Source organism: Protopterus annectens, chromosome 2.part1, assembly GCF_019279795.1.
Source record: "Protopterus annectens isolate FY-2018-M chromosome 2.part1, PAN1.0, whole genome shotgun sequence".
NCBI classification, from domain to species: domain Eukaryota; kingdom Metazoa; phylum Chordata; order Ceratodontiformes; family Protopteridae; genus Protopterus; species Protopterus annectens.
In genome coordinates, this window is record NC_056729.1 from 552,755,726 (window position 1) to 552,770,633 (window position 14,908).

Consider the following 14,908-nt stretch of genomic DNA (forward strand, 5'->3'; position numbering starts at 1 on the left):
GAAATTTTAAGCTTAACTGTTTCAGATGTTTAAACAGCAGATTGTATTGTATTTGGCTTTTCCTTGTTACCATGGAATAATCATTCTCTACAAATATTCTCTTTTCTCCGATCATCTCCACAAACAATAAAGCATTTTTTCCTTTAGGGAAAAAATTTGGAACTTTACTACTATCAGCCTGGGATAGGGGGAAATCATGGCTTGCAGGCATCAGTACCTTGTGTGCCCTATCCAACAGTATTCCATCCACCAGGATCCCAGTCCCATTGATTAAGAGCTTTGCAATCTTTCCCTTTGAGACCATCAGGTATTCCAGAAAAATGAACATTTTCTCTCCTTTCCCAACCCACCAATTCAATCAGTTTTTGTTGGATAGCTCCTCTTGTAAAGCTTCTGTCTCTGCCAGTCTCTATTGCATTGTTCCCTGTAAAAGGAAAAAACTTCAAAGACCAATGCATGTTAGGTTCAAGCAAGGCACCCTTTATTACTTGCAGCAAGGAGACAAAGCATGTAGGTACAGGATTTGTCTGGCTCTTTGATGATCAGTATGTTATTCTTATACAGTTCTCTTCATGTCACACAGAAAATGTTACTATTCTATTGCTGACGTAGTTGGACACAGCTTTCTGTATGTTTCATAGAAAATGTTACCAGACTTATTGCTGACATGGTCGGATTATTTGCTGTCTTGAAAAAACATTTTGAGAAAAACAACCTGGCCTTGGGCTTATTTTAGCCCACCTTAACTTTTCAATTCTTCAATTGTACAGTTCTAATACATGTTACATTTTGTCTAGATTCAAGGTACATTTCTAGCTTTGGTACAAGTAATGCTGACTATGGTTTATACTTTCAAGCATCTATTGTTTTCTTTATCAAAGCTTCTAGCAGCTGCATATTTTCTCATAGCATAAGCAGAAATGAAATATCTCTTTGTTAAGTTTCATGACATTAGCAGAAATGAAATGTCTCTTGTTAAGTTTCTAATAGCTGTGCAGATTCATGCAGTGTGGACAGAATAAATGTATTAACCCTTTTAAACCTCAAGTGCGCTAAGCATGCATATTACTATTATATATTCTTCTAACATTTCCCCCCTTTTAATACTTTTATTCTACTTTCAAGATAAGCATAAACAGTTTTTTTCTTCCCCTAACCTCTTCCTGCTCAGGATTTGCAGTTAAGAGAGTCATTCAGTTTAAGCTCATGAAAGCATTTTCAGTTTTTTAGCAATTCTTCAAGTTCAAAATCTTGGTATAAGGTTTCTGAAACTGAAATGTCTACATATTTTTTAATCAGTCTTTTTATGCAGGGGATGCAGCAGCACACACATACCACCAGTAGGATTATTCCTACACAGATGGCAATCAGAATGTTCATCAGGATGCTGCCCCAACCCCCAAACAATTTCTGGAAAAAGTCCATCAATTGATTTGGTCCTGGTTTGGTCTTGGCTGACACCTGATGAATCACCTCAAGATGGTTGTCTATCTTGTGTTTGTGGTCAGGAATATATGAACAGCACTCCTCCTGGATTAAAGTGCACATACCTCCTCTCACTGCTATGGTGAAGTCAAGAGCCATGCGATTTTGAAGCACCACTGTTCTCATGGTAGTCAGTTCATCAGTCACCAATTCTAGGGCAGAAAATGTTGCATTGCTCATTATTTCAAGAAGCTTAGACAATTTTCTCAGTTCCCAGATTGATTTTGTTGCTCCATATGCTGGCAGTACACCTGCCCATGATATAACAGTATCACTCATGTCCATGTGTGACAGTCCATTGTTCCCCGAGCCCACAGCATGATGGTTTTTCCAGCACGCATTGATTTGCCCCACTGGATTGACAGGCTTTTTGATTTCTCAAACATTCTGAATTTTCCCTTGAGGTAAAACTGCTGTGTGTCGTATGGCCGGAACCAGGTACCCCAAAAAACAACTGCCGGACCAATTCTCAGGTAGCCATTTATATGCTTTTCTACCGCATATAAAGTAACAATCTTCTACTTTAGTAGTAACTTTACTATACCCTGACTCTGCATGAAACATTTTTTTGTCGATTATGAACAGTTGCTTATAGAGGTCAGCATTTTGTTTTACTTCTTCAATTGTCCTATGCATCAGTTCAACAAATGAATCATAGGTCGTGTTGCAATAGGATCCGATGTTATCAGGTTTAGTGTAGCATCTATAGGGAACAGTCACATTGCAATTGCTCCCACCCACCTTGACTGTATCATTCTTATAAAAACACACAGTTCCCTTCTGTCGAACAGACAAGTGCAATGCTACTTTATTTTGTGATGTGACATCTAATATATCATGAATTAGATTTTCCTAGGTCTTGTTGGCTCCTAGGGGAACTGAAGTTAACAGTAACCCCCCCATATGCTGTTGGTAAAGCTGTGCAAATCCAGCAATTCAAAAGCTTTGAAGGTTTCAGCATACACATATTTGATTGCCTGGTAAGTGTTAAAGTTTGGGTGCCACTCTGCACGCTTGTTCAGTTCAATTTGTGTGGCTGAGAAAAGAAATGGCCACAACAAAAAGATTATTGTCACTAGTACAGTCAACAGGATGGTTATGCAATACTTTTGTGGAAATGGTTCTTCTGCATTTCTGTTTTCTCCGACTCACCCAAGTAGGTGTATTTGGATCTTACTGGATTCTGTCATCTTTATTTCAGACATGTGCTCTTACTCTCTGCCCTAATAGGACCTTCAGCACCGATGGTTTCTTCACTGGGGTTGAGACGGATCAGTCCTATTGATCTGCCCCCCCTTTGTAGCCAGACTTTGTACTGAGTGCCCCGATGGAGAGGTAAGATTTTTGTCCAACTCAAAGTTCTTAACCAGCTTATAGTGTGTCAGGTGTATCCACGAAGCTCATTCTGCTATCTTGACTGCAGTGGGTGTCGAAAGAAGCACCTGGTAGGGACCTTCCCACCTTGGCGATGCCCAGTTTTTTCGCTTGATGATTTTGATCCACACCCAGTCTCCTGGCGTCACTGCCACTTCTGATGTTTTGGTTTGTTTTCTATCTGAAACAGAATTTGACTGCAACAGATGTTTAGAACTCAATAACTTTTTCATATATTCGGCTAGTGTAAAATCAGCTTCCTGATCTGATGACATGAGAAGTTTCCACTGGGGTGTATAATAAGCCCTTCCAAATAGTTTTTCAAAAGAAGTCAAACCTTTTGCTGTAGGGACAGTTCTCATGCTCAACAGTGCCAGAGGTAAACAGTACAACCAAGTTTTTCCTGTCTCAGCTATTCATTTTCTCAATTTGTTTTTTAGTATACCATTATGCCTTTCAACTAGCCCTGCAGATTGCGGATGGTATGCACAATGATTTTCTAAAGAAATACCAAAATGCTTACTCAACTGCTGTATGGTTTGATTTACAAAGTGTGTACCATTGTCACTGTAGACTCTTTCCGGAATACCAAACCTAGGAATGATTTCCTTGACAAGTACTTTTGCCACCGTAGCTGCATCTGGATTTTTGGTTGGAAAGGCTTCCACCCATCTGGAAAACATATCTACAATGACAAGAAAATGCTTCTTATTTTCACATTTGTTCAATTCTATGAAATCCATACAAATAGTGTGAAATGGATATGATGGTGCGGGGAAACTCCCTTGCTTGGGTTTATCGCCCCCTGTGCATGATGTTAGTTACAAATCTGACACATCAAACAAAATTTTTTAGAGTAGTTTGTAAATCCGTACGTTGTGAACACCTGTTTCACCAGCTGTACCATCCCCTCTGTTGAGATATGGCACTGACCATGGCTCAACAATGCTGCATAGCGAAACAAATTAGAGGGTAGTATTGGTTTTTCCTCTCTAGAGATGTACAGCCCCTTTTCGAGGTTTGCTCCTCGTTTTATCCATCACTGTTTTTCAGCTTGCGTAGTGAGTGTCTGCATTGTTTTTAACATATCTAGATCTAAAGTTTCAGAGGGTTGTAATTCCTCATTTAAAAGAAATACTTCTGTGGCTGCTTGTTTTGCAGCTGTATCAGCTCTCGCATTACCTTTTGAAATCCTATCTTGTTGCTTGGTGTGAGCTGTGCATTTACAAATGGCTACTTCCTGAGGTAACTGAATAAATTCTAAAAGATATAAAATAAACTGCGCATGATTTATAGGTTTGTCAGTAGATGTTATCATTCCCTGGTTTTTCCACTGTTGCACAAAAACATGTACAGTAGAAAAAGCAAACTGGCTATCAGTAAAAATGTTTACACATTTACCCTTTGCTAAGGTACATGCCCATGTCAGGGCAATCAATTCTGCTGCCTGTGCAGATAAGTTGTGTCGTAAAGGTTTTGCTTCTATAATCCCAGTATCAGAGACTACTGCATATCCTACTAGGTTCTGTCCTGCAGGGCCCCTTTTGCACGAGCCATCCACATAGTATGTCACCTCGGCATCATCCAAGGGGATATCCGTGAGATCTTTTCTAGGTAGTGTCTTTTGCTCAATTACTTGCAGGCAGCAGTGCGGTGTGCCGTCTGCAGGGGTCGGGAGCAGAGTAGAAGGGTTTAAAGTCATGCATCGTTCAATTGTCATATGAGGTTGGCTCAATAATATAGTCATACAGGAAAGATGCCTAGCAGGGGAAAGATATGCCACCTTTTCTTGTAGTAAAATAATCGCGACTGCATGAGGTACTCTCAAAGTGAGAGGGTGGAACAAGACTACTGAGGCTGAAGCCTGTACTGCCATTGCAGCTGCAACTACTGCTTGTACACAGTGGGGTAAGGACCATGCCAATGGGTCTAGTTGTGATGAGTAGTAAGCAATGGGGCATTGCTTATTCCCATGCTGTTGTGTTAACACTGATGCCATGTAACCCTTCTTACAATCTACAGTTTGGAAAAAACATTTATGGTAGTTTGGCAATCCCAGTACTAATGAGGATGCTATTAACTGCTTTAGTTTACAGAAGGCAGATTCTGCCTCTGGTGTCCATTGTAACAAATCCTGCACTACCATAGGCTTCTTATATATAAGGTCAGTCATAGGTGCAGATTTCAAGGCATAGTTTGGAATCCAGCTCCGGCAAAAATTAGTTGTACCCAGGAAGGACATCATTTCCTACTTGGTAGTGGGTTTTGGTGCTTGCAAAATTGCTATTTTTCTGTCCTCATCTAACGTTCTACCTTCCTTGAATATTACATATCCTAGGTATTTGACCTGTTTTTTCCAAAGCTGCAGTTTATTTTTATTTACCTTATGTCCCTCAGTGGCTAAAAATCGTAGAAGTGCTATGGTATCTTCTCTACAATCCTGCTGGGTGGGGGCCGCCAGCAAGATGTCATCAACATAAAGTAATATCTGACGCCTCTTGGTGGGGTGAATCCCGTCAAGTTGCTTGCCATTTCTTGTGAGAATATCGTTGGACTTTTACAATATCCCTGTGGTAGTCACGTATATGAATACCTTTTCCCCTGAAATGTAAATGCAAACCAATACTGGCTATCAGGGTGTATCGGTATCAAAAATAACACATTGCTGATGTCTACCACAGAAAAATATCTTTGTTGAGGTTTCAAATCATTTAACAGGGTATGTGGGTCTGGCACCATGGGTGCCCTTGGTATTACTGCATCATTTATGGCTTGTATATCCTGGACCATACGCCATTCTCCATTGGCCTTTTTAACTGGACATAAGGGTGTGTTACATAGTGAATCAGGAGATTCTACTAGTATCCCTCCTTTAAGTAAGGCTGCTATAATAGGCTTTATCCCTGCCTCTGCATCTTTTCTTAAGGGATACTGTCTTTTTTGCGGTCTGAATCCTGACTTTGGTGTGATAGTAACTGGTCCCACTGTACGAATGAGTCCTACATCTGATTTCCCTGTTGACCAGAGAGTCTCTGGTATGTCTCATGAGGCATTCTCTTCCTCTTTTAATAGGAGTGTCAATCAGCTGTCCTCGCTAGACTGCAAGTGCACAGCTGGGTTGGTCTGTGTTATCCAGTTCAACTTTTGTACTTGTATTCCTTGTTCTGACAGTTCTAGTTCTGTCTGTTTCTCCCATCTCGTGACTTTTTCTCCTAGGTCTGCCCATTCTATATTTCTGTTTTTGGTTATGCTAACATGTGGTAATCAATTAGATTTATAAAGTGCAAAGAACTCCTGGGGCAATGAACAGCTGGCTACACTGTTCCCTTCTGTGTCCCAGTACAGGTTACGCAATATCAATCTGTTTGTATGATTCTTAAATAACTCTTGCTCATATTACTTATCAGGTCCTGGTATGTTACAATAATACAGGGTACAGTGCAACAGGTGTTGCTTATCAATGTCAAGGGAGGGGAACTTGCTGATGGCTAGGTTCATTAACTCTTTGGTCACAGTCCCTGGACCAGTCGTAACCAAGTCCTGGCTGTACCAATAAAACATTTCACCCTCCGATTGCACTAAAAAGGTGTTAATTTGTCGCTGTGCTTCCATACCCTGCATGGTTGGGACTACTGCTATACCAAATAGCTGCATGAGGTCTCTGCCCAAGAGGTTTACTGGGCATTTTGTAGAAACTACAATTTTGCTTCTTTGTGTCAATCCTGAAACTGGATCAGTTATTGCAATGTTACGGGAGAGAGGCTCCCGATACAGCTGTCCATTAGCTGCTTTGACCAGTATGTAATCGGGTGACTCTGTGTTTTCTGGTAGTTTGAAGGGGTGTATCAGGGTTCGTGATGCCCCTGAGTCACACAAAAATTTGACCTCCCTCCCTTCTACCAAGAGTGCAACTTTTGGTTTCATGTCTGCTAAATAGAGCTCCAAGCTCAATAAAGCTGGGCCTAATATTTCATTTTCTTTATTGTCACTAACTTCCTGCACTTCCTCTACTTCCTCTATCACATTCTCATTTGTCCTTTCTTCGCTAGCCCCTTCTAGTGATTCTTAACTACCATATAGTCAGTCCTCACCCTCCTTGTCTTCCGTTGTTGCCTTCTTGTTTTTCTTGCAATCCCTTGCCAAATGTCCCTTTTTACCGCATTTAAAACATTCTCCCCTTTTTCCACCCTTCAAAGTCCTCTGATCGCTGCTCAGATTGTTTGTTTCCCTGCGCATTTTTCTTGCCCTTTTTCCCAGACTGTAGTACATAAACTTCTGCTCCACCTTCTACAGAAAATACGTGAGCTTTCTTTTTCTTTTTGCTATTAAAATGCCTTTCAGCATGCCTAGCATATTCAAGTGATGATTGTAACCTGCTTGTATGATGGTCTACCATGTGTTTTGTAATAAAACTGCTTATAGGTGTGCTACTGCCTTTTAAAGGAACACTCCACCCTAGAACTAAAAAAATATGTTTTTTTTCAGTCTATCTTTGTTTCCAGACATATTTTAACACCTAAAATTGACTCTAAGTGCTTTATTAGTAGTTTTAGCTATTTTACCACAACATGGCTACCGATGGGGCTTGCTATATCAACGTGATCTTCTTCTCCTTCAAGCCTTTCTCTTTCCCATAAAGCATTTCAAGTCTCCTTTCTGTGACTCATGCCAGACATAAGAAAGTAACTGTGAATTCCCATGCCATTGACATATAATGGGAAATCTGTGACTCACTGTCAGTTTGGATTTCGTCTGTGTTAGGCCTGCTTCTTTTCTGTTGCTAATCACCCTCATTTATGTTTAGATCACAGCTTGCTTTACAGTATAATTTGAAGTTATCTAGCAGCAGACAGAGTTGTAGTTAAATTGGATGCCTTTGTTCTAAGTGTTCTTTTGTAGTCCTGCCTGAATTGACAGTCCCCTCCTCCCACACTACTGCAGAGGTGTGAAAACTGTCACTGTAACTAACAGCTCAGAATTGAAAGGAAGGGATTGCCATTTCAAATGTCTTCCCCTCTGCCTGCAGAATCATTTGTTAGACAGCAGCAGAAAGATTTATGTAAAAAAATTTCAAATTAAATTTCGTGAAAGAGTTGAGGATAATTTTTGATTATTTCATTGTGTACACTTTTTTTATTTCCGCCTTATTTCTACAAGACATTATTATGTTCACTTATGTTTGTTTTACAATCTCTTTGAGGGACATTAGCCTAGTGACATGTTTTTGTATTTTACATGATGTTTTCATCATCTCCACACATTTTGAAGGACTGTAAAACAGTAGATAGCAAACCTGTGTCTATGATGCTGGCACAGTAAAATTATATACTGAAAACTCACTGTTTTCTATACTCCATGCAGTGAAATTCTTTTTTTTTTGGGGGGGGCTACTAATTATTTTGTGCATGTATGTATCACTTGCATAATGCATATAACTGAGGCATTTGGGATCTTAATATGATCTTCTCTAATTCAGCTGAAACTATTTAGCAATCCTTTAGTCTTTTATTCATATTAGTAAATTTACTTTGAGGCCCGCCCTGCCTTTCTTTGTGCATTTTTCAAATCTTACTGCTCCACTGGTCATATATCGAGCTGTTAATTGGCAGCAGACACTACTCAGCCAAACACAGTTATTCATATTTTTCACATTACTAATGTGACTTCGGTCTTTTTACAACAACAAAAGAGACGGCGCCGCAGAAAACACCACGTAAGAGGGTTTACACCCTTCAATCAAATACAGATTGCAGCATCCAGTTTGCAGTTGTACTAACTAAACTTGTCAAGTCAGGCAGTAAGCACACTACTGTCAGTGTCATGAGTACAGAATGACAATTTTGACTCCATAATTTTCCTGTCTACGTTATTACAAGTCACTGTGCCAGGCACTAGACATAGCCTTCTCTCAACTAAGGAAAATTCAATTTGTGTCCAGTGTCTTTGAACAGAACATTTCCCAGTGATTTCAGTCTTTTGCTTTGCATATTAGACTACTCAGACTCATAGGCTTGTAGTTTCTGTGCTCATTTCATCGTTCACCTCATAACACTGCCTGCTGGTGAGACACTTGAGTATGTTTGTGATGTGACACATGTTGGCAGTGTGCATACAGCCGATCGTGGCCCTATTGTTTGGCCGGGCGAGTGGTACATCAAGGTCTGTACAATTGCACATACCTGTGACTACCACATGTTTGATTTCACCTGGGTGAGCATCAATTTCAGACCTGGCATTTGTTCACATGTTGCCAGTCATGACAAAGTATGCAGGTTCCTTATGTAGCATCCTGATTTTTTCAGAATCCCTCTTGAGACACAGCAACACTGACAATGGAACCACAGATCTCAACACTGGATTGCAAGCGTTCTCACAGATGGGACTCAGGAAATCACGATTGTTGTTACCATGTCCAGTAAATGACCATTCTTCACCGTGGTTTCCTTGGCTGGTGATGGGGACAGAATATGGATGTCCAGTGAGATTAATTTATGGTCTGATCTTACCAATGAGGGGTATACCTCTGGTGTGAAACATAGAGGCCCCATGTTGGTGATGACCAGATCCAATATGTTTTCCCCTCTTGTGGGAGTGGTGACCAGTTGTTCCATAGCATATGAGTTTATAAATTCTAGGAACCGTTGGGCGAGGATGTTTGGGCTTGAGTAGTTTTCCCAATCAATGTTTGGGTAGTTGAAGTCACCCAATATAATGGTGTTTGGAGAGCCCTTCATATTTTCCAGCGTTCTCAGGAAAGCTGAGTGGAGTTCCTGTGTTTGGGAGGGTAGTCTGTAACAGGCTACAAACTGAAAGGCAGTTTTGCCCACTGTTAGTTGTACATGGATGGTCTCCGATGCTTCATGCAGTGCCACTAACCTAGAGGTGTGGGTATCTTTGATGTATATGGATACTCCCCCTCCTTTTGTGGTTCTGTACGAGTTTTGTGGCCGAAAAGCATGGTATGAAGTATAACCTGGCAGTGCTGGGGTGCTTTCAGGAGCCTTAAACCAGGTTTCTGTTACTGCACAGATATCGATATTCTCCATACTGAGGAGAGTCTCGAGTGCGTGCATCTTGAGGTTTAGACTTCTGGCATTGAGCAACATTACCCTTAGTTTTTTCTGGCATTGAGCAACATTACCCTTAGTTTTTTCTTTGTGTTTTCTATGGAGGTGGGTTTGTCTTTTGAGCCTTGCCTAAAAAAGGCACTATGGAGGAGGCAAGAGCCTTTGCCAGTATTCAAAAACCCAGGGGTGACAGGTGCAAGCCATCCCTTGTGAAGCAACGTGGCTTGTCGAGCATGTCATCCCAGGCTGACAGATACTGGATCCCCTTTGAATGACACCTATACTTTAGCCAATTGTTAAAATTGATCATTTTGTCTTTATACTGTGGCATCATTCTTGGTGAGGGCAAGATGCTACTCAAGGTCAGGGTCATACCGGCCTGGGCTACATGATCAGAGAGCTCCTCTATGTCTCTTTTCATGTAGTCCAGGGAGGTACGTCTCAGGTCATTTACACCAGCATGGACAATGACAGAGTCATATTTGTACTTGCTTTGGAGTGACCTGAGTGCATGTGTTATGTGGCAGATCCTGGCACCAGACAGGCAGCTTACAGTGACGTTCTCCTTATTCAGTCTGGTGAGTGGGACGTCAGTGTGTCTGACAATAGAGTCACCTATTACAAGTGTATCCGGTGTGTTGTTTAGCCTTAAGGGCTGTGACTATGTGGCACACTGACTTTGTGAGTTATGTGTTACGTGGGTATTGTTGCATGGTGGGGGTTGCTTGGATGTCTGCTTTGGAGGTCTCTGCGGCTTAGGCAGGTTTTTGTTTAGAGCCTCCAAGTATGTTTTTGTGTGTTTGTGTGTTTGGTTTGCTGATGCGATGGGACTATGTGAGACTGGATTTGTGGTGTGTGTGGTTACCTTTTCCTCCTGACCGGCTGTGCCAGTACTGGGTTGAGAGAGCTCAGCCTCCAGTTTGGCTATATAGTTGCATCTCTCACATATGTTTGAGCTTGTTGGGAGGAGGACAAGGTGGTCTGTGTACATAAGGCAGTTGTAACATTGCCTCAAGATTCCCTATCTATGGTCCCTATCCCTATCTATGGTGTGATCCCAGTTATTCTCTTTAGGGGTAATATTTAAATTATCAACCTTGGGACAGGTAATGCCAATTAATAACCTATTGGGATAGGTTATTTCAAACACAAAAGTGGAAATTAGCTAGATAAAATGGCCAGCAAGAGAAACTATCCTAGTACTTACCTTACCTATGAACCTATAATCTTACATTTCTCATGCACATACAAATAATGCATTAAAAAAAATCAACAAAAACTTGGAATCTCTTACTGATCCAAAAACTCTCAAAAAAAAACTTTATTCAGCTGCTTATATTTTTCTAATTTGTATTTCTTCCCACTATTCTGTTACTTCATCTTGCTTTGCTTTTTCCAGCTACTTGCTGCCTGTTCTTCTAAAGTGTTCAACTGCATATTTTCTGTTGCATTTATTACTGCTTGTTTATAGCCTGTCTAAATTATTCGTAAGTGTTATTCTAAGCTCTTAGTTTTGGTTTAAGCACTTGGGCTTTAGGCCCACCCTTAGTTCTCCTGGCCTTTCTTCCTCAGATTCTGCCAAATATGGATGGACAATTTCCTACAGTTTCTACTGCCAGTCTGGTTGATATGGGCATCCTGAGACAGTGTAGCAACTGCCTCACATATACGGACAACCATCTACTACTACCAGCTAGGAACACAATTTGTGAGAGATACATTTACATTAGGAATGTACAGTCCAAGCTATCTCCACCTCAAGCCAGTATATCTGACACTGAAAAGGTTCTCAACACAATCACTACACTTCAAACACCACCTGCACCTGCACAACACACACCTACATATGCGGAGGTCCTCCACATAAACATATCCAAACAAAGGAGACCTCCATGGCAAAAATAAATGCGATCTCCACAGCCCTTAACACCACATACCACACATAGTCCACACACCCATACCTTACAACCACTAAGGGTTTACCATAAACGCAACATATTAGTCATAGGAGACTCCACAATGAGACACACAGCTGTGCCTATCACCAGGCTGGATAACGAGAAAGTCACAGTTAGTTGCCAGTCAGGTTATTCTCTTACTAGTGTGAATTAGGGTAATACTTAAAAGTTATACCTGATTTTGGACTTGTAAAGGCTTCAATGTGGTGTTAGTTATGCACAAAACATGGCACAACTATATACTGAATGCATCATTCATACTTACCTCTTCCTACAACATATACTCCAAATTCAATATTTGACATAAACAATGAAAGAGAATTTAAATGATGTCATAGATAAATACATGCACTAACCTGTAGCATCATTCAGTAGGCTTGTAAACATGTACCAGAATGTCTCACTACAGCCATGTTGTCATGTGCAGCAGACTGTTGTTTCAATTGAGCCAGCAGGGAAACCTACCCAGTATCTGAGCAATAAAGCATGGCCATAATCACTGTCCCATACATCACAGGAGGTGAAGTGACAACTCTGATTTCACAACCACTCAACAAAACTAATTATAAACATACTGTCACTATCCACAAAAGGAAAACACTATAAATATTGTATAAAAAAATAACTAATAAGCCACATGAAACTAGAATTCTTTAAAAAAGTAGTAATTTAATTTAAAAAGACTGCACTAACTGCTTCCCCCGCCTTCCCTTATGATTATGAGTTCCACAACTGAGCAGAAGCCTATAGACAGCGACACACATATTTTATAAAACAGCATAGCCACCCCAAACAATTAAGCCAAACCTTGTCTCTCCACATGATGCACCTACACAATATCTGACTTTACTACTTTGTACTTAATTCATGAATAGATTACACTGGTTAACACATTCAGATAAATTCATACATTAAATGCATGAGACATCTTAAACAGCTCAGCATTTAAACATCTCATTCAGTGAAATGAAAGTCAATGCCATGCCAGAAACCAATGCACTTATCACCTCATCACGTTGGATATGACAATTTTCACCTCTGCTGGCACCCATTGTTTAATCCAGTATGTCCAAGATCACAAACACTTAACAGAAATTCAAGGATGACTGTAGCAATTTTAGAACAATTAACATGCAAACCAGTTGACTCAGGCTTCTCTTATCACAAACTGAGAATTGTGTGGCTATTTTTATATATTTAATCAATGTTGTAATGAACATAAAATTTAAGAACCAATTTTCAGTGGAAACTGATATCTTCAGCAAATGATAATAAAGCTGTGTATACAGTTGAGAGAGACCTATTCATAGGCTTGTAACACTTACAAGAAATGTGAAAAAATAATTTCAGTGAAAACAAATAGTTGCCCAAGAGGAGAGTTGAGAAACAAAGGTTGGCAAGAGAAGAAACACATTCAATTTAATGATGTGCTCCCCCAGCAAGAACCAAAACCTATAAATGTATGAGTTGGTTTAAGCTTATAGATACTGGCATCTCAAGATGGCCTGAAACACAAAAGCTTTTTGGGTGATATACCTTTTTTGTTGTAGTCATGTAAACGTGTTATAGTTTTGAAATGCACTCACTAGTGCACATACTGTCTAAAATAACATGCATATACACTTTGTCCAAGTCTTTTGAAAAATATCTCAGCCTTCAGTACAGACAAGACAGCACATACTTCTTCTCCACTCCCACATACCGAAAGTCCATGCAGTTCACCGAAGAGTCACCAGGAAAGAAGGCCTAAGCGTGTTATTCCCACTAACTCTGCTTCAATACAAGGATGTGACTTAGTCAGATATCCTAGGCTCACAGGAGTTGCAAATAAATTCAGCTGCAAGGACATTTCCTCTTTGCCATTACCCACCCTTAAGCCTTTCCACACTTTTCAAGAAGGGCCAGGCCAGTCATGCCAGGGAGTAAATTTATGAACACCCAACCAGTTATCCTTTATAAAGGCACAGTGTTTGTCACACTGTTTAACTTGCACAGTTAGTTTGTTCTACAGAGGTAGATAAGCACTATGTTGTAAATCTGTACATCAACCATATGCACTTATTTTTTGTAGTGGATTTACATCTATGCTTCTACTATTAGCTGCGCTAATTGGTTTATGGATGTATACGAGTTTTTGGATTACTAGATCCATTGAAACAAGCAAAGCCTCCTAGTGCCACAGTAGTAACACAAGATAACCCTGCCTCTCACTTTAACCTGCATCTTTAACCAAAAAAAAAACAGCTGTTCCCATAAGATAACCACTACAGAAGACTGTTGGGAATCATTACACATTTGCACGTGTGCACACGCGCGCACACACACACACACACACACACACACACACACACACACACACACACACACTAAATTTATCATAAAAAAACCTAACCCTAAACACTCAGAATCACACTCACTCAATCCTCTTACCCAGTCCTAACCCTATAACATATATATATATATATATATATATATATATATATATATATATATATATATATATATATCTATATATACATACATATACATATACATACACACACAGGAGTGTGTGTGTGTGTGTGTGTGTGTATATGTATATATGTATAGAGACAGCCAGAAAGAGAGAGAAATGTAGAAACACATGCGCGCGCACACACACACACACACACACACACACACACACACACACACACACACACACACACACACAGACACACATAATATATATTTATATATACATATAGAATCGACATAGACATGTAGGATATTTTTATTACTATATAAAGCAGGACAATGGGAACTGCTGTTGATAATGGCTGACCTCAATGCACATATCAAGATATATATATATATATATATATATATATATATATATATATATATATGCCCTTGTACTAACCCTGACTAACCACACTCTTCACCTCTGTTTCTTCCTCCTCTATACTAACTTCCAAACACTTTAATGCTTAGTCTTATAAGTAAGACTGTTACTGCTTAAACTATAATCAACTTACTGCTAAAACCTTTCCTCCTGATGTGAAC